Genomic DNA, 20931 nt, shown 5'->3' with positions numbered 1-20931 from the left:
CCCTTCTCATTTCCCTCTCTTTTCTTCAGGGTTTTCACTTGCAACCCCAAAAGTTTTTCTTCACAGTTCCACAGCTACTTAGATTTGTAGGTGAAGTTCAGTTTTGGCAGAAATTGCAGCAAGGGGCGGGACTTATTTCTGAATTTTTTGCACCATTGTACTTTGAAGTTGATTAAAGTTGGAGTGATGACTAAGCAGCTGGGCTGGGAATCAGAAAACCCCATTAAGCTCTGAGCTCTGCTGCCAATCTGCTGTGCAATGCAGAGTGCCTCTTCATTTCTGCAGATCTCTGCACACGCGGCCTGCCTGGCTTAGGCAGCGGCTTTACCATATCGATTATCGATGGGTTATCATCCTGGGACTGCATGCTTACTGCTTCCAATGTCGTGTACTGTATCTGGTTGCAATTCGCCATGCCTCTATGCAAAGCAGGTTCCTCATCCCCAGCGTTCACCTTATCCTTTCTGACCTTTCAGGACTTGTTAAGTAAATCTTCCTCCTCAGCCTCGCTGCCCTGAACCTTAATGTAAGCCTACACCCAGTGATTTCAACCTGCCCTACAACTGAAACCAGCCAGGTAACCTCTCCTGCCAAAACTGCAAAACCTGTTCAGGCTCTGGTGAAGCTGGTTAAGCTCTGGTGAAGTTGCTCAGTCACTGAGCATCTCTTTGAAGGCTGAAGGGCTTCTCTGTACTGGAATTACTGTTGGTAAAGAAACAAGCCATAGGCAGCTGGCTGTAAAAAAACTGTGAAGAAAACACCCACTAAACCAAAGGTTATTTCTACTTGATCCCATTTGTAACTAATTTAAATAGAGCTTTTTTTGAACTGAAAATTTATATCAAGATATGAGGATAAAATGAGTTAAAACTAAAATATTGGGCATGATGACATTCAGCGCTTGAGCCCCAGACAGAAAGAGAGGAGAAGCGTGCAGGCTCTGGGACCCTTGTCAGCAAAAACCTCAATTAAATTCCCCCAGCCCAGTTTTACTAGTAAGGCATGTGAAAGGTCAAGGAGATTTCCTGTAACAGCCTAGTTGTGCTATTTATTCTAAGGGGTCTATTCTCTATCATTAAAGTAGCTTTAATGCAGTTAAGTCCAGACAGTTATCTGCCACCCACTTCCATCTTTTTGTATGCCTGCTAAGCCTTACAAAGAGAGGACTTCTATTTGCTATGATCCCATAACAGCAAAATAAACTGACAGAGCCTTCTCAGGTAGTCACAAAAGATAAATTAAACACTGTGATGAAATAAAGCCCACTGTTCAATATGTTCATCACATAAAATAGACTTGACTTTCAAATTCAGGTTTTTCAGACTCTATTCTTGTCTAGCATCTGACAAGAATCAGACTCCAATTTTATTCTGACTTAAAATTCAAGCCAGGCAATTGCCTCCCGCATCTTGAGGTTGGCAACAGGAGATAGCCATAAAGGAAATGACCAGGTGGAAGAGTAAAAGCACAAAAAGAAATTGGAACTTTCTTTTGTTTTTTAAAGTATTGATCTTAAATAATTTGTGTTTACTATAGCTTGAGGCTTTCCTTTCTCTAAAAATAACATTAATATTATAGGCATTGGTTGTGACAGCAGGGACCAAAACACCTACAAGGATGTACCTTGTAGAAATACATGGTAAAAAAATAACGTTTTGAAATGCCTTACTACATCCACTGTAATGGCTCAGATTCCTTAGCTGCCTGACTGGAGATGTGGGAAGGCACATGAGTGATTTTCCTTAGGCACCTCACCAATTTCTGTTGCCTTATTCATCACTTCTTCAGGAAATTCGCAGCATGGCAGCAATGTGTGCCCTTCCTTAACGTAAAATGCAGGCATAGTAGGAGTAGAAATTTATAAACCAAAAAACCTGTTCATGTTACTGAAACTAACCCGAGAAAGCCTTTTCTTCATTTCATGCTTAACCTAGCTGGGTTTAAAAAATGACATTAAAAGCCTGTGCAAGCCTAGAGGTTTCCTGTGCAGCCTTTGCCTAAGCTTAGAGCCGAATAGCACGTTGGACAAGGTCTTGTGCCTGTGAGTGAGTTAATTGCACATTGCCTCACCATTTCAAACTGGGCCATGAATTTTGCTTTGGCTCTTGCTCTTGATTGCTTTCTCCTCTGTTTCCTTCCATACGTGCTTCCTTCTGCAGTTTCTCCCTTTCTACCATCGGCCACAAAGATGCCTGCAACCCTCCTCTCTCCTATGCCGCAGCTGGGTCATCCCTCTGTGCCTCGGAGGCACGTCCCAAATTGGTGAGTCTCACAGCTGAGCCCCGAATACCCAGAAGCGTAGGTTAGTAAGAAAATGATAACCTCCATGTGAGTTAAGTTCAGGGAGTGGGAGACTTGACTGCCTTTAGACATGCTCTTAGCAGACAGTTTTTGCCCCACGTCGATAGAAGGGCGAAGTGAATTCAAGATGACGGTTTTGTGCTCATACAACACTTGTCCCCCTTATCGGCAGTAACTCTTACATTTTGAATTCAAAGGGCTGGACGCAGCTCCCCCAGCCACTTTTCTGGGCAGTAATGCGCTCGCCTCAATGAACAATAAAAATATGCAAACATCCCCCCCTTATACCCCATCAGTGCAGCCATCCCAAACCTCTTTTGGTAGATCCATATTGCCAACTGTGACTATCATTCACAGAAGAATAACATCCACTCCAAGTTTCCTCTATACCTTTTTTTAAATTCATGTTTAGTTTCTCAGTAAAAACTGGTAAACTCAAAAAGAAATGATACGTCTCCTGCTTCATTCTCACTGGTTCTGTTCTGGCCTTGGTCTTAGACCACAGCGTTGCAGCAGAAGAGCTGGGTCTTCCTGAGTGCCCTGAGACATCTGTAGGGGACTAAAGTGTTTCCCTGACAGTTATAATAATTCTGTCACTCTTACAAAATTACTGCTTCTGCGGCATCCCACAGGGAGATCATGGTGTTGAGAGTTGGCTTTAGATGTAATTCTGTGACATTTTTCTTCACTTCCTAAAAATGAAGCTGAAATGTAGTTTCTCTGGAGTGTTTGGTTTCAGTTTTTTAAAATAGTGATTTTAAGCACTCATATTCTGGGAGATGGTTAATCAGAGACCTTTATAAGACTCTGTATAGATATTTAGTACTTTTCTGAAAGTTAAGACCTTCTAAGTGGAACACTAGAACCAAGAAGCACAAGGTATGTGTTACCTCGCTGTATTTTAATGTACTGAACAGCAGTGAAGTGAGCCTGGATTTTAGGTGGTAGCATTCAAGGTGCAAGCACGCAGTGACAGTACTACAATAGCAAATACTAAAAAGAGAGATTCCTCTGAGGGAATGCTTAGCTGTAGCTTATATATGGAAAACTATTAGCTAAAAATAAACCTTAAAAATAATTCTTAAATAGACCCACAAGGACATTGTGTATATTTTTCTCTCATTAAGATGAAACCTTTCCTGTTGTCTAAAATTATCTTTAATTAGGCTTGCATAACCCAACAATAAAACTGCTGAGGATTAGAACCAGCAGACACATTCAGCTCATGGCTTTAATTAGATTAAGCTCTTCATTGCCAGAAGTAAGAGATGGAGCATTAGACCTCTTTAACATTTAATCTGGCGAATGCTTTATAATTGTATTTAATATTGTGAGGCAAAAGTTTACAGGGGGAAAAAAATAGCAATCTGCCAACATCTTTTTATGTAATGCTTGCTTAGCTGTTTGTCACATTTTAAAGACAGATTGTTTCAGGAAAGCATACCGAGATGGGGGGGGAGGGTCTCACGTGTATGCACAGGCTCATAAAAGTCCAGATTGCCTCTAAAGCAGCTTTGTCGGAAGCTACCTCCCTTTCATCCCTGTTTGATCCTGTTTTCCTCGAGATCCATGGAAAACATCTGAAAAAGAGTAAGTCTAGTAGTGTTTCTAGTAAGTCATCAAATCCGTGATCAGTCAACCCAACGGGTGGGATCACCAGTGCAGTGTGCTTTACGTTGAAATGCATTCCTACTCAGTGTATGATGTTAGGTTGCTAATAAGCAAATTTATTAGCCTTTTCAGGGATGTAGACTGTAAATTCCCAGTGCAAGCATTGGAGACTCAAAGTTACAGCTCCCCTGTCTGCACCAGGTACCAGGCCATCGTGATGCAGTAACGGAGTCAAGAGTATTTTACTGAGCTTTGTTGTAATCAGCAGTGTTCACCTTTCAGCTGCTTCTCTGAGACCCTCGAGAGTATAGGGTAGAGCACATCTCCACTGTCTTAGCAGCAGATTCCTGACATGGACTGTGGAGATTATTAGGGTTTATTTGCTTAACCAGCACAACTATGCAAGACGTAGCCACTTCTTCTTTCCATTCTGAGTCTGTACCACAACAAAGCCCTAGAGAGAAATCAGGTCTGTGACCTCCCTCCTGCAGGCGGTGCGCACGCTGCTTCTTTCCTGCTCACCCATAAAGCATAAATGTCTAGAGAAGAGGGCACAGCTGGACAGATGTGCTCTAGCAGTCACCCGCTAGCAGGGAAAAGGCAAAAGGAGCACCATCATATAAAGGTAGCCTTCAAACTTTGCTGCTTAGGATGGGCTTAGCCTGGCTGACAAAGTTTCAAGTTCTTTTTGCTCTCTTCAGTGCCCTCTCCCCATTTTCCAAAATTTAGTTCTGAACTACACGGCTCAGTCCTGAAGGTAAACACTATGGTGTTTAACTAAAAGATGCCATTTGAAATGCCATAAAATTTGAAACCGATCTCCTGAGACCTTAAATGCCTCCGTCCCAGAGATGTTTGGTAAGATTTTGGGAAACGTTCTCTCTGGAATTTCAAAATATTCTGTTTTCCTGAATTCCTTTATTTCAACAGAATAGAAAGATTGCAACAGTTGTGTTGATGTGAGCTGTATGACTCCATCAGGAAAGATAACAATAGATTAATTCCAGATAGAATGGGGTTTAAGTTAATAAGTTTAAGATATTTCTACTAATAGGTACTAAAGTAAGGCTTTTAAGAGGGTTATACTTCATAATCAGCAAGTTCTGCTGTTTCTAAGTGAACAAAATCATAGGTGAAGTCAGCCGAAAGCTGGGCTTTGTTATTTTTGTCTTGGTGTGCTTGGATCCTGGTCCAGTTGAACTTGGTTGTAATGCTAAACCACCCCAGCAATACCCCTACAGACAAGGGAATAATCAATGCTTTCTCCCCATTGAAAGGTGGTTGCCTTTAAGGAGTTTGACCTTCTACCACTTTACAAAATGTCCTTGAAGAACAGAGTTCAGATAACTAAACCTGTCTGGAGGTTGTTTTGCTGGACTAATAAAATCTGTCATTATTCAGTTCCTTAAATTCAGTAGCAAATTACATTGTGGGAGCATTTACCCTGAGCATTCATACTTAGACAGAGATACGTGACATGGTCTTTTTAAATAAAAATGTTATACGAAGGCAACGTGATCTTAAAGGAAAGCAGTTCATATTAGGGCAATACTCTACCTAATCTCTAGTCTCATTTAAACTGGCTTCCTCTTAACTGAACCTCTCATTACAAACCTATCTGAGGGAATCACTGTGATATGTGTGCTTATTTCCAGGCAGAAAGGTTAATATTTCTAATTAGAAAGAGGCTTGCTAAGGTATTTTTAAATCAACTGTCTTTGATCATAAAGGCTTCTTAGACATTTTAAACTTTTTATTTATTTATGATTAAATCATTTGTTCCTCATTTAAATTCTGCTGGAGAAAGCAGAGACATCATAAATGTTAGAGTGTGTAGGAAAGACGGTAGTTTTCAGCTAGCTGAAACAGAACTTATTAAGGTTACAGGCTTATTTTCCTCCTTAAATGAGTAGTCATGTGAAAAACATCATGTTTCAGTTTTCCCAGCCAGCTTTGTGTTTTACTTGTACATTCAGAGGTGGCATTTGCAATGTTTTCAGAGTGATCCTGATATCTTTACTTACCCAAGTTGGATTAATTTCAAAGGACCCAATGCTTTCATTTCAAAACAGTTAATCTTGCAGTCCTTAAGTTTCTGGGATATGTATGGAACTACTTTTGTTGGAGATGCGGGTGCAATTGCTTTTTTAATTATTGGCCAGCTTTATGGATACAATCAGCAAAGTGAACCAGATAATGGTGGTAACTGCTCAACCAATACAATCGGTTCCTTCACCCACATGGGAGTCACAACTAAAGTTAAATTATCAGCTGGGAGTAGTAGTAAAAATGTCAAGTGCATTCCCACTTTCTAGGTAATGGAATGCTTTGTGGGGGGCAAATATATTGTGCAGTGATCCTGTTGCATATTGCTAGGAGAATTATGGGGTGGAAGGGCAGTGATGCTCCATCCTACAGGATCTATAGGGCAGAAGGACAGCAGTGCTCCATCCTCTGGCATCAGCTGCCCAAGGGTGGTGAGGGGGCCTTATCCACGGATCGAGAAGCAAGCACAGATGTGGAGTTTGCCTTAGATTTCCAATAGGAATAGTACCTGAGAGAGAGGATGTTAAGGCACTACTCTAATATTTGAGCTCTTTGATCTTCTTTGACAGAAGTTGCTGTTGAAATGCAAATTATTTATTAATTACAGCACAGCACCTCACGGGGTAAGAGAATTGGGTTGTGCTGTAATTTATGAGTCCAGCAAGCTCATGAAACTTTACAAAAACTGGGGAGCCTGGGAAAAAAGTGAATACTCAAGCCCAGATTTAGTAAAGCAATTAAGCACCTACTTTATCAGCCTGGCAAAGCAGTTGCCTCCCCTCTTCTCCAGTCGCCCTCTGTGTAGTTATTGCATGTTTCCAGGGACTGAAGGAGAGGAATAGAATCAAAAAATGAGAAAGGGAAATCTTCCTGAAAAAAAAGTACAGATTCAGCAAAGAGAAAAGAAACAATGATTCTTCTTGGGTATGGTTGTCTCCCGTGGTAAGAAGATGCTATCTCGCCTGGGATTTGATAATTTTGTTTGGATACAGTTAGCCCTTGGGCCAGACTCATCCTCTTGTCAGGTTCCAAGGCTGGAGGATTTTAGAGTTTAAAGGAAAAGCATTCACAAAAACTGGCTTGAGGAAGTGTGTTTCAGCAAAACATTCAGAGAGTTACATTTAAAAAATAAACCCATAAAACCATTGTGATACTATGGAAAACATCACCTCTCTACCTTAGGAAGCATGGTCAAAAGGCTGCCAGTGTTGATGGTATAGAGAAGGCTGGCCCTACACCACACCTCTGTGGTTAAGTTAATATGATGTGAACAACTCTTTCATATTCTTTTTGCCCAACTCGCTGTTCTGTGACATAAGCAGGCTCCTGTTTCTCTTTTGTAAAAAAACTTGAGAGTAACCAGTAGGCCACAGTCAATGAACACCCACTGATGGTGGTGCTCTTCATTCATTACTTCAAATAATGCTGCAGCACACAGTTCTCTGTGAATATGAGGATATGTTTAGGGGACTGTAGCACTGCAAAAAGCAAAATACTGCTATTAGCGACATTGGCCAGAAGGAAAATTCCCATATTTATGTATTTATTTATTCATAGTTTCTAGAAAGCTGAATTCTATAATATTTTCCTACACACACACTCTGGGAAAAGCTAGGAAAACTTTTTTGCATTATCCAGCTATTTGCTTTGCAAACATGGTAAGCTAATGAATTCCATCAAGGGCAAATTCATAAATAATCAAGATTTCACCAGACAGGCTTAGCTTGTCTCTTTTTTCCATTAAAATTCATACACAGGTTTTATTTTAGAAAGCTCTTGAAAATAGCTAAGCCAGAATTGGTCGGTTTTTTCCCAATTTCTGGTATCTGTCCTGTGCGCTTACCTTTGCATGTCATGAGAGTCGCTATGGAAATTTCCCTTGCAGCTGCTGTCAATGTACGTGTCCAGTCTGAGAGCAGTTTTGCTGAAGGTCAAGCCGTAGGGAAGAGGAGCGTGGTCACCTGCTTCAACACAGCGATATTATGGTGCAGGGTCTGCGCTACTCTGAAGGAGCATCTGGGTTTTGCTGTTATTGCATATTGAAGGTTAGGTTCTTCATATTTGTTTGTCCCTTGTGGTTTACATCCTTTCTAGGGAAACCAGCAGAGCTGTGGAAAGTTTTACGAATTGGCTACAGGATCCACTGTGTTCTCTAAACTTAAACTGTAAGCTTCACTACATCACTAAGGAAGGTCATACTGCTAAGGATTACGTTTCAGAGGAAGGCAGGCATTAGCAGCTACTTGCAGTCAGTGAAGATACCTTAGAAATTTTCACAAGAACAAGGATGCTAACTTAGCCTTTGGATCAAGTTCTTCCTTGGGCAATCATTTCAGCCTTCCCCTTTCATACTTTGCCTGTGCAGTTTTGACTGATGATGGGTTTTTTGCATTCCTCCCAGAGTCACTGTGCTGTGTTGCTAGCACACTGCAATTACTGCTTCCCATCCCAGTACTGGCTGCACTTCAGGGGTGGTTGAGTAATCTGTTTATGTAGGCTCAGGATGTATTACCGTCTTTCTGATGAAAGATGTAATACCAAAAGCAATTTTAATGTGACAGTTGATTTTTTTATTTAAGTTTGATTTGGTTGTCAGAGCCTGTATCTAATGCTTATGTTACTGTGATTGCTCTTCTTAGAGCATGCCAGGCCAAAATAAAGGCATAGAGCAGAACACAATCAAAAAGTCATTTGAAAAAAAATTCCCTCTCCTTTATAAAAAATGTGTGAAATCAAATGCATCATAGGTTTTCATTTGAGCTCTGGTGTCTGATCTTTGGTAAAAGTGACCTACAATGGGAGGAGGACTTCTGTTTCCATTTTCTTCCATTTACAAGGAAGATGGAGATTATTACGCATTTATATTTGCATTTTCCCCTGTATTAAAAATGCAGATTTTATCTGCCCTGGAAGACACTTCCCCTGAGTAGTTCAACTTATGTCCTCTCAAGAATAGAGTGGCAAAAAGTGTTAACCAAATCTTTTCAGAAGTTTGTTCTTTGTAGCATCAGTTAAACATGTACGATTATCTCTGTGGCAAAAGAGAACGGTCTTACAAAGTCCAATATCATTGCACAACAAATATCATTTCAGTCCCTCAAAAGTTCATTAATAAAACCAGAGACAACCACCCATTTCTTCACCTGATATTTCTGAGATGAAGTGAAACCAACAGTATGGAAATACTGATCACTTCTATCTCTTTTCAGGCCTTTTTATGTACCAAGAAAAAAAAAAAATCATATAGGGCAAGCAACAGTAATTGTTTTAAAAAGAGCTTCTCCCCCTTTAAATTATTTTTTGAACTGTCAACTTACACCATTGTTTAGGGTAATTTAAGTAATGCAAAAATATGTGCACCCTGCTGCATCAATTTATATCCGCAATAAGCACATGAACTCTAGTGAAATTTCATCTAAGATTTAGAAAGGTATAATAAGAGCATGATTTGGTTCTGTGATTGTAGTAATTAGTTACCTAAATTGGGTCTTTATTTTTACTCTTGGAAAAAAGTCAGAACTCAGTATAATATGTTGAGATGGAGGGAAGCCAGCTGGCATGTCCATATCTATCCATTGACTAAATAAATACAGTGTCATTAAATAATTTTTGCAAATATAAAATCATAATGTTTTAATTATCTTCTGTTCTTTGCCAAGGCAGTAAGCCTGTTGTGAATATGCCTCATTCCACTCCGTATATAATACTGACTGAATATTTTCCCACAGCCATACTTAACATTCACACCTGCCTGACTCCCCCTTGATGTCTAAAAGACAAGATAAAAGACCATTTGAGCTCCAAACTATTCAAGATAATGCTAAGGAGATTTTAGGTCCTGCAGGGTTTGTGCATTGCACAAGAGATGCTTACAAGTAGAACCCAACCGGTAGCTGCTCAGTGGGTTTCGTACATTCGTCATCTCCACCGTGTTTAGCCCTTGGCTTTTTCTCAGATACAGCCATCAAAACCCTAATATGTCATCTGAATCCCAGGAAAACAAATCTTTTCTTCATTTTCTACTTTTCCCTGGATTTTTTTTTTTTTTTGGCAACTTTTCAGCCTGCATTGTTTTGTTTCTTGGCTTCACGGATAATCGTATATTTCTGTGGTTGGTGTCAGTTTGCATTGTTATTATGCATATTATTATGCATAGTTGTTATTGTGTCAGATACCACAAAGCAGTCTGGAAATCCTGCCCATATTCACGGGCATGTCTGGACTGTTTGACCAAGCTAGTACCTTCAAAGCTTATAAAATGCTATGGCATTGACATCTCATTTATTTTCAGCCACTACCTATAAAATAAACAACAAAACAGGAAAAAGAAAGGCAACTACCTGCTGCTCTTCAGCAAATAAATCCCATCCCAAAGGCAAGAGAGACTCCCTAAAAGTCTGATGCTCTTGAGCTTTTCTTAGTTTCTTAAAGTGTCTCTTAGAGACTGCAATTATATATGAAGATTTTGGGGGAACAGAAAGAAGAGTTAGTTTACTCAGTCTAGGGAGCTGAACTTTACAGATCTCTGGGCTTTCAGAGCTTTGATAGATGTCAATGAGAGAGGCATCTGAAGAAGTGTATCAGGACTGAGACCCAAGGTCACAGTAAGTTCCTGCTAATCCCCGTGGCTTACAATATGAACAGGTATACTCTTTCCAACAAAAACAAAGATTTCCTGAACCTTTCCCTAAACTTAAAGCCAAACAAACCTTTTCATTTCATTTAAAGAAGGTGAAATAATGTATGTCTTTGGTTGTTTTCTGTTTAGAAAGTCTCTGGGCTTCCTAGTCCCATTTCCTTGTCCAGTCACACAAGTGTCCCCGAAATCTTAGGAGGGACTGAAATACTCTCCTTTTTAAGTTCTAACCTCAGCCAGTTATCAGCTGCGTTAATTACTCTGTCTGTAATTGGGAGAGGAATTGCCTAAACTTCTGTGTTCATGACTTGCAAAGTATGTGGTCACCTCCATTGACCTACAAGTATCCAGACCATTGATTCTCAAGCAATTGGTCTTCAGGTTGGTAGTGACCACCATTCTGAGGCTTAACATCAAAATGCAGCTGCACTATACAGCCGCATCATGCAAAGATGTTCTCATATGGTAACAGCTGTGAGAATTGCTGGGGTAAATAATATCACAGAGTAGTGAAAGAAAAACTAAAGTGTATATTGATACAGAAATGAAATCCAGTGGAAAAGTGCAGTGCAAAGGAGAAGTCAGTGTGGGGAGAACTCACTGCAGGAGTCCGTACAGCTGTTAAAGGACGCATCTCTCTTATGACAAAGAAATAGCTCACACCTAAGAGTAAGTGACATAATCCCAATTAACTGTTTACAGTATCAGGCCTGTTACCAAGTCTCACCCATTCCAGGAGATTTCAGTGCAGAAGGTGTTACTCTGCATTGCTGCAGAAGAAATTTAGGAAACTGCTACCTGACTCCATGAACATGACGCAGCTGTATCACCTCACAGACTAGATCAACAAATAGTGATATCCATTTTCAGGAGGTGGTTGATAACTGCAGATTAAAGATCCTTAAATAAATTGTTTCCTGTCCCAATCCGTACTAAGCATTTGTTGCTCACACCGTATGTTTGCCACTGTTGGTCCTGAAAGCTTTCACTGATGAATTCGTAACCCCTCAACAAATTGCTTATTCTGTTGCATTACTTCATTTATTGTTAAAATAGTAGCTTGAGTCTTATGAACTGGGCTTAAACCTACCTTAATTTAAATTTGCAGTGGCTGAGATTAAAGATGTTTTCATTTCTAAACATTATGTATATTCTGCTCTAAAAATTATTAACTCGGACTTTTTACAAAATGGACTGCCACCAAATTGTCACTACTGTGTTCAGCTGGGCTGCTGAGAGGACAAAGGGATGTGGTACGGTGCCTTCGGGATGCATACGGTATGCTGCAGGATCACTGCAGTGCGAGGAAGGGCTCAGACGTAACTGCAGTTGGTTTCAGTTGGGATGAAGTGGTGTGCTTCTCTGTGGAAACAAAGAAAGGTGAGGTTAGCAGTGTGGCTTTTAAGGCTTTTACCATGTTAGTGCAAAAGCAGTGGAACCCGTTGGGTGTCATAATATATACAACAGCAGTTAGTGGTATCAGCGTGATCCGTCAGCGTGGCGTGTCCCTGCATGCTCCAGCACTTTTAATTTTTGTTAAATAGAAATCATGGACTAACATAGACTAGAAGATACCTGGAGGATGTCTGGTCCAACCTTTGCTCAAACCAGAGCCGCCTCTGGAGTTACAGTAGGTTTCCCAGTCAACTTTTAAATATTAAAAGGGACGGAGATGGAGACTCTGGGAAACCATTTCCAACATTTGACTACGCTCATTGTGAAGACATTTTTGCTTGTATCTGGTCAGAATTTCCCTTGCTACAGTTCATCCATTGCCTCTCGTCCTTTTGCCATGTAGCTCCAGAAAGAGACTGGTGCTGCCTCTGCTATACCCACACATCAGGTAGTGACCGGTGACTGTCAGATCCTTCCTCAGCCTTCACTTCTCAAGGCTGAGTAAGTAAACCCAGCTCCCTCTTGCACATCACATTCAGGTGTCATGGTGGGTCACTGCTGGACTTGCTCCAGTTAGTCGGTGTCTTTATGGTACCAGGGAGCCCCAAACTGCAGAACTGTGCTGGTATTTCTCTATTGATATGTAACAGTAGGAAGCCTGTGGTTTGTAATGGAATTGGAGACATAAAAAGTTCTTGGTAAAACTTAATCTTTTCTCAGTGTTGTTAGAGCATCCCTCAGACCCGTATTGATGTATAATGCTGTAGTGTGTAGCTGCGCATCATGGTTTTATTTAGCACGCAGAAGTAGAAGGTAGACGCTGCACATCCTGCAGCCTTTATGAGAAGCTGGGAGATGTGCAGTCTCTAGCTGGACCAACACAGAGAAGAAAATTTCAAATCAGATGCATTTTCACTTTTATATGCATTTGTTTAATTGCCTGCTAAGCAAAGCCCTTTAATACATACAAACAAATCAGTTTAAAAGCAAGAGCATTCATATCAAATTAGCCTAATTATCGGGCTACCACATCAGCAACAGTGGCTTGAAAAGGTACAGTAAGTGGATAAGACAGCAGGTGAGCATATTTTGGTTTTTTTCCTTGTTAAGTGGCTGATGTGAACTCCTCTCTGAGCATCGGGGTGGGCCAGAATGGGGTGTACTAGCTCGTCTTCACACAAACAAGAGATCTTTTCCTTCCAGTATCTTTGAACTCAGAAGGTTTGTTGATACTAAAAACAGTCAGGGTTTGGTTGCTTCATCAGTACAAGTCCACTGATATTCTGAGGGTCTACCCTCCATAGGTCAGTCCACCTAAATTAGCACCTTAATAAGATGCCAGGATACTTGTTTGGTGTTTAAAATGCTATCCGAATACTGGCAGGGAAATCTTGGGAATATAATTCTGATATCAGTCACTCAGCTATGCTCAGAGAGGGGAAGAAATCTTGTTTACAAACAGCTGCTTCTCACTTTCTCTTAATGCTTCTCACTTCCCCTTCACGTTTCAGAATACAGCAACTTAGCTCTAAACAGCAATACATAAGAGAGTATTTAGCTCAGTATTTAAGCTCAGTCAAGCTTTAAAAAGTTTGTTTCTTCATAAAAGCATAATCTGGGGAATGTTCTTTTCTTAATGCAGGCCAATTGCTTCACACTACTGAGGCAGAGAAGGCAAAGATTTGATAATACTGTCGTTTCGGAAGTGCACGCCGCGGCTGTGCGAAGGCAGCATCATTACACACAACCGGTTATGCCGTTCTCATTACGGCATCTGAGGTGCAGATGGGCATGCCAGCCAGCCCTAAAGCAAAATACGACATAATACAAGGGAGTTCTGTTGTAAAATAGTACATCAGGAATTTCATTTTTGTCTACTTTGTCCTTCCTCCCTCCAAAAGGTTCATTAGTCTCCAGTGAAAGATGGAGTTTGATTCTTGCCTTTTAAAGAACTATGTCAAGGGGATAATTCTAGCCACTTTTCAGGCAGACACTTGAACACCTGTTTCTCCTTCATTTATCTGCCAAAGATTATTAGTTCAGGAAAACACCTACTGATTTTATGTACTACTGCTATGGGGTTTTTACCTCATAGTGCTAAAGGTGAATATCATAAGTGGCTTTTCTATAGGCCTTAAGCAAAATTATACACAATAAAATCATAAGATGCATGGTTCTGTGATAATTTTACTTTAACATTAAGCTAAATTTAAGATGCCATCACATGTAACTGTCGTGTTTCTTCACAGTGTATTCATCTGAAGCGTACACCACCCCCGTATTCTGTGCGCCTGCTCTCTACTATGGCAAATTCAAATATCCTGTACTTAACTAGTTTCAAGTAACCTTGCAATATTTGCAGATTATCAATGTCATCTTTTCCTGCTGCTTATTCCTCATTTGCAATTATAATCCATGATATTTCAGCCATCTCCACAGCAACTAATTAAGATGGCAGAAATAGACTGACATCTATTGCTATTATGCAACAGAAATAAGTGAACTTTCACAAAAATAAATTATCCAAGTCTTACTGATGTAAAAAAAGACCAAGATGAAGTTGGAACAGAAGAATATTTAGGTAGATTTAATCATTAAATTGTATTATTTCTTCACTTATATCTGAATTTTGAAGCTACTTCATGAATATTTTAATTAATGTATTTATAACAACCTAATGGCATTTTGATACTCTTCAGAAAAATATTTCAGGGTAGTGTCATCTTTCATCAAACTTGTAATTGTACACGGAACAGTGATTTGCAGCCTCTCTGTGTTTTTTTCTGTGAAGCTTTAGCCAAAATCTGCAGAAAGCTCCACTTTATTCTCTTTGTTAAAAAACCATCTACAGTCAGGTCATTACCTGACACTGGGCAGGATTTCAGATTTCAGGTTCACATTCCATTGGCACTGCACATACTGTGCTGTCAGAAAGCAATCAATAATAATTAAGATTTGTCCAATGTGAAACATAGCATGGACTCCTGTATTTCCTAGATCTGAAAGAAAACTAATAATAATAATAATAGAAAAAAGTCTTAGCTTTCTCTGGAATTAATGCATGACAAATCCTGAAGCCCATGGTGAAAAGGGGTTCTAAGCCTGGACGCACTAGTAAGCTACTTTTGCAATCAGCCCTACACCGGCAATGAAACCTCAACCCGTTTTTGTAATTCTAGATGCCAGTGTGTTGAACCCTCTATTACTTAACAGGTCTGATTTAATCATGCAAGAAAAATCCCCTGGCATGCATGGTAAGGAGATAAAATTCAGGTTCCTTTCAAAGGCAAATTAGATGCCTTTGCGCGTTTCCCAACAATTAGGTAATTGAATACAGTGTATAGTTTTGTGTGTTAGGATCAAGGCTGTTTTCTCCCAATTCATTAAACACATCCTTTAAAGATAAATGCCCTCAAGGATAGACATAGTAGATCAAACTGAAGTCTGTGTAGCCCAGTATCTTTTCTTGCAGTCAACACTTATGTTTAGTAAAAGAATATGCAGGAAGCAGGGTAAGTATGTATTTCTCCATCCCCTCACATAACAAATCAGATTCCAGCACTCAGAAATTCATAAGCCAAAAGCTGCATCCAAATTAAGGAAACTATGTGTGGATTTATCCTCCATAGGTTTGTGTTGTTCGAAACTAGTTACACTTTTGGCCTCAATGGATATCTCTTGCAGTTAATTCCACAATGAGAAAAGACATTGTACACAAAAGCATCTTTTTTTTTTTTTTGAGATGCAGACGGCTTCTTTTGTTGTGTGCTCCTTATTTTTTGCATTTTATAAATGAGTGAGTGACTACTCATGGTGTTATAGTCCTCTGTGGCATTCCCCAGTGGTTGCCCATTTCCCAGGGTGAAGACTTCTGTTTTGTAGTTTGCTGTAATGGTGTTTCCTCTAGCGTGGCCCAGGGTCCCAAGGGCAGATGATGCAGACGCATCTCTCTATGTTGTTATGGCTCCAGATCTGGAGCAATGGGTCGTGACCACGCTGCACGAGAGCAGGGGCTCACACTGCTGCCAAAGGCCACCCCATGCATTCAGAAGGCAAAAGGCCTTCTGGCATGAGTTTCGCCTCATCTCTGAGTCGGGAAGAGTGCAGGGGCTGTGGGGATGCTTTGAAGGGCTATGCCAGGCCAAGGGAGCCCTGTCTGGTGCAGCTCCCAGCAGAAGGGTATGTAGAACGTGTACTGATCTTGGCTATCCTATTCTGTGCCTTGATTTTCCTTCAGGGGAACTATCTGGTTCATGCAGAGCACAGCCTAGGTGACAGTTACTGTGTATTTTTGTGAATATCAGGGGACCAGGACCTTGGTATAAAAGAAGAGATGACAAAAAATACAGTTTTCACTATGGTCTTTACTCTTGTACAAGACATGCCATCCCTTTAATCATTCTTCTTCCATTTTTCTGTAACTTGTTTAGTTCTGCTGTATCTTTTTGGAGATGGGTAACCGGACTTGTGTTAGCTATAGACTAGTACACTAGCACAAAGGTGCTGTATTTATTTCCTAATAATTCCTAATTTCTGTTTCCTTTTTTACTGCTCCAAGCATTAAGATTATGTTCTCGGAGAATTCTCTGCAGAGTTTCCAAGCCCTGGCTTCTGAGTGGGAATGACTAATTTAGCTATTATTAAGTGTGTATAGTTAGGGCTGCCTTTTCCCAGATGTCTTTTTTGCTCTTATCAATGTTGAATTTCGTCACACGTCATTTAGTATCATAAGATCTTTTGTAGCTCTGTGCTGTCAGCCTTTAGTTTTGACTGCGATCAGCAAATTTTGTCCTCTCCCTATTGCCAGCCTTTCTAGAATGTGTCTTTGGGAAGAAGAGAGCAGGTCGTCATGTTGTTAATCTACTAGAGGATGCCTGCTCTTATCTCATGCAATTTTAATTCTTTCAATGACCTTAACCTTAGGGGGTTTGGAACTCTGAAGGCACTAACAGTGGAATAGAGCACCTTCATTCATTGACTTCTATGAACTTCCTACCTCAAACCCAGAATGATTCTTCTCCCATCTCTCTCCTGTTCTAGGTCTCCTATTTCTAGCTCTGTTCTGTATAGCTGCTCCTAGACTGGTGGTATGGAAACCAGGCTTACTGGTCTGTAATTACCAGGTGACTTTCAGACCCTTAAATAGCAACCTTCTATTTACCACCTCCCACTTTTCCATCTTATCTACGTTGTATGCCGCGCTTACTACTTTGTATTGGATTTCCTGAAGAACTCGGGTCTTGGCAGTTTACTACTCTTAATTTTATTGATTTCTTTAAGAAGTTCTCCAAGTGACACTTCACTTATAAAGACTTCCACAGCTCCTTGTACAGAAGAGTTTCACTCTGCAATTCTGCTGAAGGTCTTCAGGATTAGCACAGCTATGAAAAATATTTGGCTTGTTTACCATGGCCTTTATCCTTCTGGACCATTGCTTTTAACCCTAGATCATCTATGAATCTACCAATTTTCTGTCTGGCTTTCTACACATTTAACAGATAAACGGTATTTAAAGTTCTGGACATTAGGAACACTTACACTGGAATACAGAGATATCAGATTGCCATTATACCTTTATTTTATACAATATTATCTACATTTATAATGCGATTACAGCATAAGAAATGTCTAGGCTATTATCATATCTCCTTCACTTCACCATCCTTCCTGCCTATTCTTTTCCAAATTTACTTCTTATAGCAGTACTTCAGTTCAAAACTGTTACTGTCTAAAGGTGTTTGCTATCTTCAACTCTGTCTCCCCATCCCAGACAAGCATCGTAACTGTGTTTTTGCACACAAAAAAAAGCACTAAGATAACATATAATACTAAGTGTAAAAATGCCTTATTTTCTCAGATAACTTCAGCATTTGCTGGAGAGGAGCATAAAGCCATTTTGTCACTGGTGGATTTTTTTTTTAAATATCTCCTATTGAAATAACAGAATGGTTCATATACAAGGCAGGATGGTGCATGCCAAATTCTCATGAACCTATTCTGCATTCATGTTACTGTAACTGAGATCCCAGTCTCATCCTTTTTCGGTCCGTTGATTCCAAAGGACTGCCATGCATAGTGGAAAGTTTCCCTCCATCTGGGAAAGTTATCTTTTCAGCCAAAAAAAAAGCAGCAAGTCAGACCAAGACTCTAATTGCATAAAACATACTGAAATTGCACATGTGTGGCTTTAACGTAGCTTGAACTATTATCAGCTTCCAAGCCAGAAAGTAGACTGTACTATTTTGGGGGATAAGAGAATGGTGTTAAAGACACTTTGGGGTTTTTTCAGCATTAAGTCTATTATGTACCAACCAGCTCATGCTATTGCGCAAGCTGGAAATATCGTCCAAAGATAATTGCTAGATGATGTGACAGCTGCAATTCAGGAATCTTCTTATTTTGGAGGAAGTGTCTGTTGCTTTGTGATTCAGTCATTTCTATAATCAAGTATTAAATGAATGATTTCCTGTTTGGCTCCTGACAGAGGTCTGTGCTGAAGGGCTGGTGCCAGTTCATTCTAAGAACAAATGCATTTTTAACTTGTGTGTGCTTACTTGAGGTTTTCTGGGTGTACAAAAGTAGTGGTGGTTTCCAAGAAGTACTTGAAATCTTAATAGCTTCTCTCTCAAAAAGGTGTGAAGCCAACTTCAAAATTAAGTAGGTATTTCTTAGTTGCAAGCTATGCTTTGTAACATTTATTTTAAATAAGCGTACATGTGGACACATACACAACTGTTCATCTGCTTTGTGTGTCTGTCTGGGAGGCTGGTGTGTACTAATTCTTCCAGTACAAGTGGAAGAACTGTTTCCTAAACTGTAATTTACTACAACAGTGTTGTATGTGTAAATACACGCTTCGGGTAATGTGCAGGTATTTTTTAATTTATCCCAGATCCCTGTCATCCAGTCAAATAGAAACATCTAGCAGATCAAGCTTTCCTCACTGTAGCCGAAGTAATTTTTCGTCAGGCAGTAAAGCACTGGCTTTACACATCCTCTGGCTGTGGCTATCAGGCAATATATGTTTGTAGAGTTACAGCTGTAAGGTAAACTCAAGCTGTAAAGCGATCGACAAAGCAGTTTGCTGTTCCTACAGAAAGAGTTGTGCTGCTTGTCTTAACTGAGTACAGCTCTCCCTTCTATCAGCAGGGAGGTCCTCCAAGCTGGCAAACAAGGGGACCAAATACTGGCCAGCAGTTTGGTTGTGATCTCCTGGTGGTCTGTCCAAGCATTCCTCCTCCCTTCTTACCATCAGCCTGCCTTTGTTTTGGTTCTTATTTTTTTCCCCGCTCTTCCTGTCCCAGGAAAAACTGACTCCTTTACCCTCTAAAAGTTACACTGGAGAAACCAGTTTCCTGACATCTGCTAGACTTGTTTCTGTAAACTGTGCTCTGCATTTTGCCATCTGGATGTGTTGTCTGATGAGGAGCAAATCCAAAAGCAGCAGCTTGCCTGGTTATTTATATCCCATGTGTAAACTGTTCTGTACAGAATTCTGTTCAGCTGCAGAGAGTCGCATGAGTTATTATCTTATTCTAGCAATGCCCACCATGCGGATACTTTGGTTTTTGCTTTGAAGAAGGTTCCTTGAACTATTATGTAGCAGAACATTGCAAAGAGACATTTGTGCCATTACAGATGACACTGCAGATCCCTACTGCAGCATCTTCTGTCTGGGTACCATCTTCTCAGGGTAAGGGAAACATGCTGCAGATCTCTCACCCAGCTCTTCACTAATCTGCTTTTAGCATACTTGTTTGTCGCACACACAGATATCTGAGACTGCAAGGTGCCTAACACAAGTTGAGTCACTTACATCCCAAAGAATACTTGCTTCTTGTACAGCTGCTGCTGATGTTGCTACATATTTCCTTCATAGTAATTTCAGATGGCATCACTCATCTTGTCTGGTGGCAAAGGCTTGATGAATAGAACCCTTATTGTTGGTGTTTCTTTGACACTGCAACTTCTGCGTGTTTTCTCTGCAGGAGAAACCATTGTTTCATCTGCTAGTGGTCCATATGAAAATATGAATAATCTCCTGTCATAAGGATTGTGTCAGCTGCCTTCTACTAGCACTTAGGACATAGCAGTGAGAACTGTAGTGGTAATAGCTATGCTCAATTTATCTTCAGCCTAGCTACTTAGGGTGCTGGTAGCATGTGGACTTCAGCATGGGCTGTTCAAGCCTGCTGGGTTTCTTACTTGGATGAAAGCCTTCAAATAAGTCAGTACCACCCCCTCATTACTGTTTTTGATGCCTAAATTACATATATTCAGAATGCCCAGGGTATGGCTTTCTGTGCTGCAATCACTGTAATTGCAGAGCAGGTGTACTCTAAGATATGCTGTGTTGCCTTGTTGCAAATTTCTTTAATTAAGCTACAGAGCCTCATTTTTTATTAATTTGTGGAAAGCAGTACCTGTTCGTGGCTCAGCTTTCCAGTTCTTGACCTCGTATTACCTAGGAATTCATGAAAATGCTGTGCTGCCGTTCAGAGGGAAGAACAGGAGGGACGTCTTGTCTTCATTTTTTCAATATTCTGGTCAGCTTTCTGAATTTCTCCCTAACCTGCTGTACAATACTTCTCAAGTGTGACAAGAAAAGTGATTATGTAGAAAGGGATGAAAATGCCAAGTCATTCCAAAATGCAGTTGATAAGACTATCACAGTTCGTTGACACAGCGGAGTTCTGTTTTGGTCTTTATTAGCTGGGAAGTTGAGGGTGGTAACATTTTTCTTAAGGGTATGTACAGTCTGGTTTTCTTTTCACTTCCGTTGTCTTAGATTTTTTTCAAACACACACCTTTTGTTATATTTGTCAAGATTTCTTGTTTTATCTCCTGTTTCCATGCATTCATCTTCTGCCAGGCTTGTTCTGCTTGGCCTCGAAATCCATTATGTTGGGTTTCTTTGGCTCTAGCTTGAAATTTAGTTCTTT

General features: G+C 40.2%; 1 protein-coding gene across 1 annotated transcript in view; it reads left to right on the top strand.

The window, feature by feature from the left end:
- PHACTR1 (phosphatase and actin regulator 1) overlaps window positions 1–20931 on the top strand; it is a 313243-nt gene that overhangs the window by 211934 nt on the left and 80378 nt on the right. The window lies entirely within an intron of this gene.

The sequence above is a fragment of the Egretta garzetta genome, unplaced genomic scaffold (genome assembly GCF_000687185.1).
Source record: "Egretta garzetta isolate BGI_Z169 unplaced genomic scaffold, ASM68718v1 scaffold14, whole genome shotgun sequence".
NCBI classification, from domain to species: domain Eukaryota; kingdom Metazoa; phylum Chordata; class Aves; order Pelecaniformes; family Ardeidae; genus Egretta; species Egretta garzetta.
This window is presented reverse-complemented; position numbering and strand designations above follow the sequence as displayed.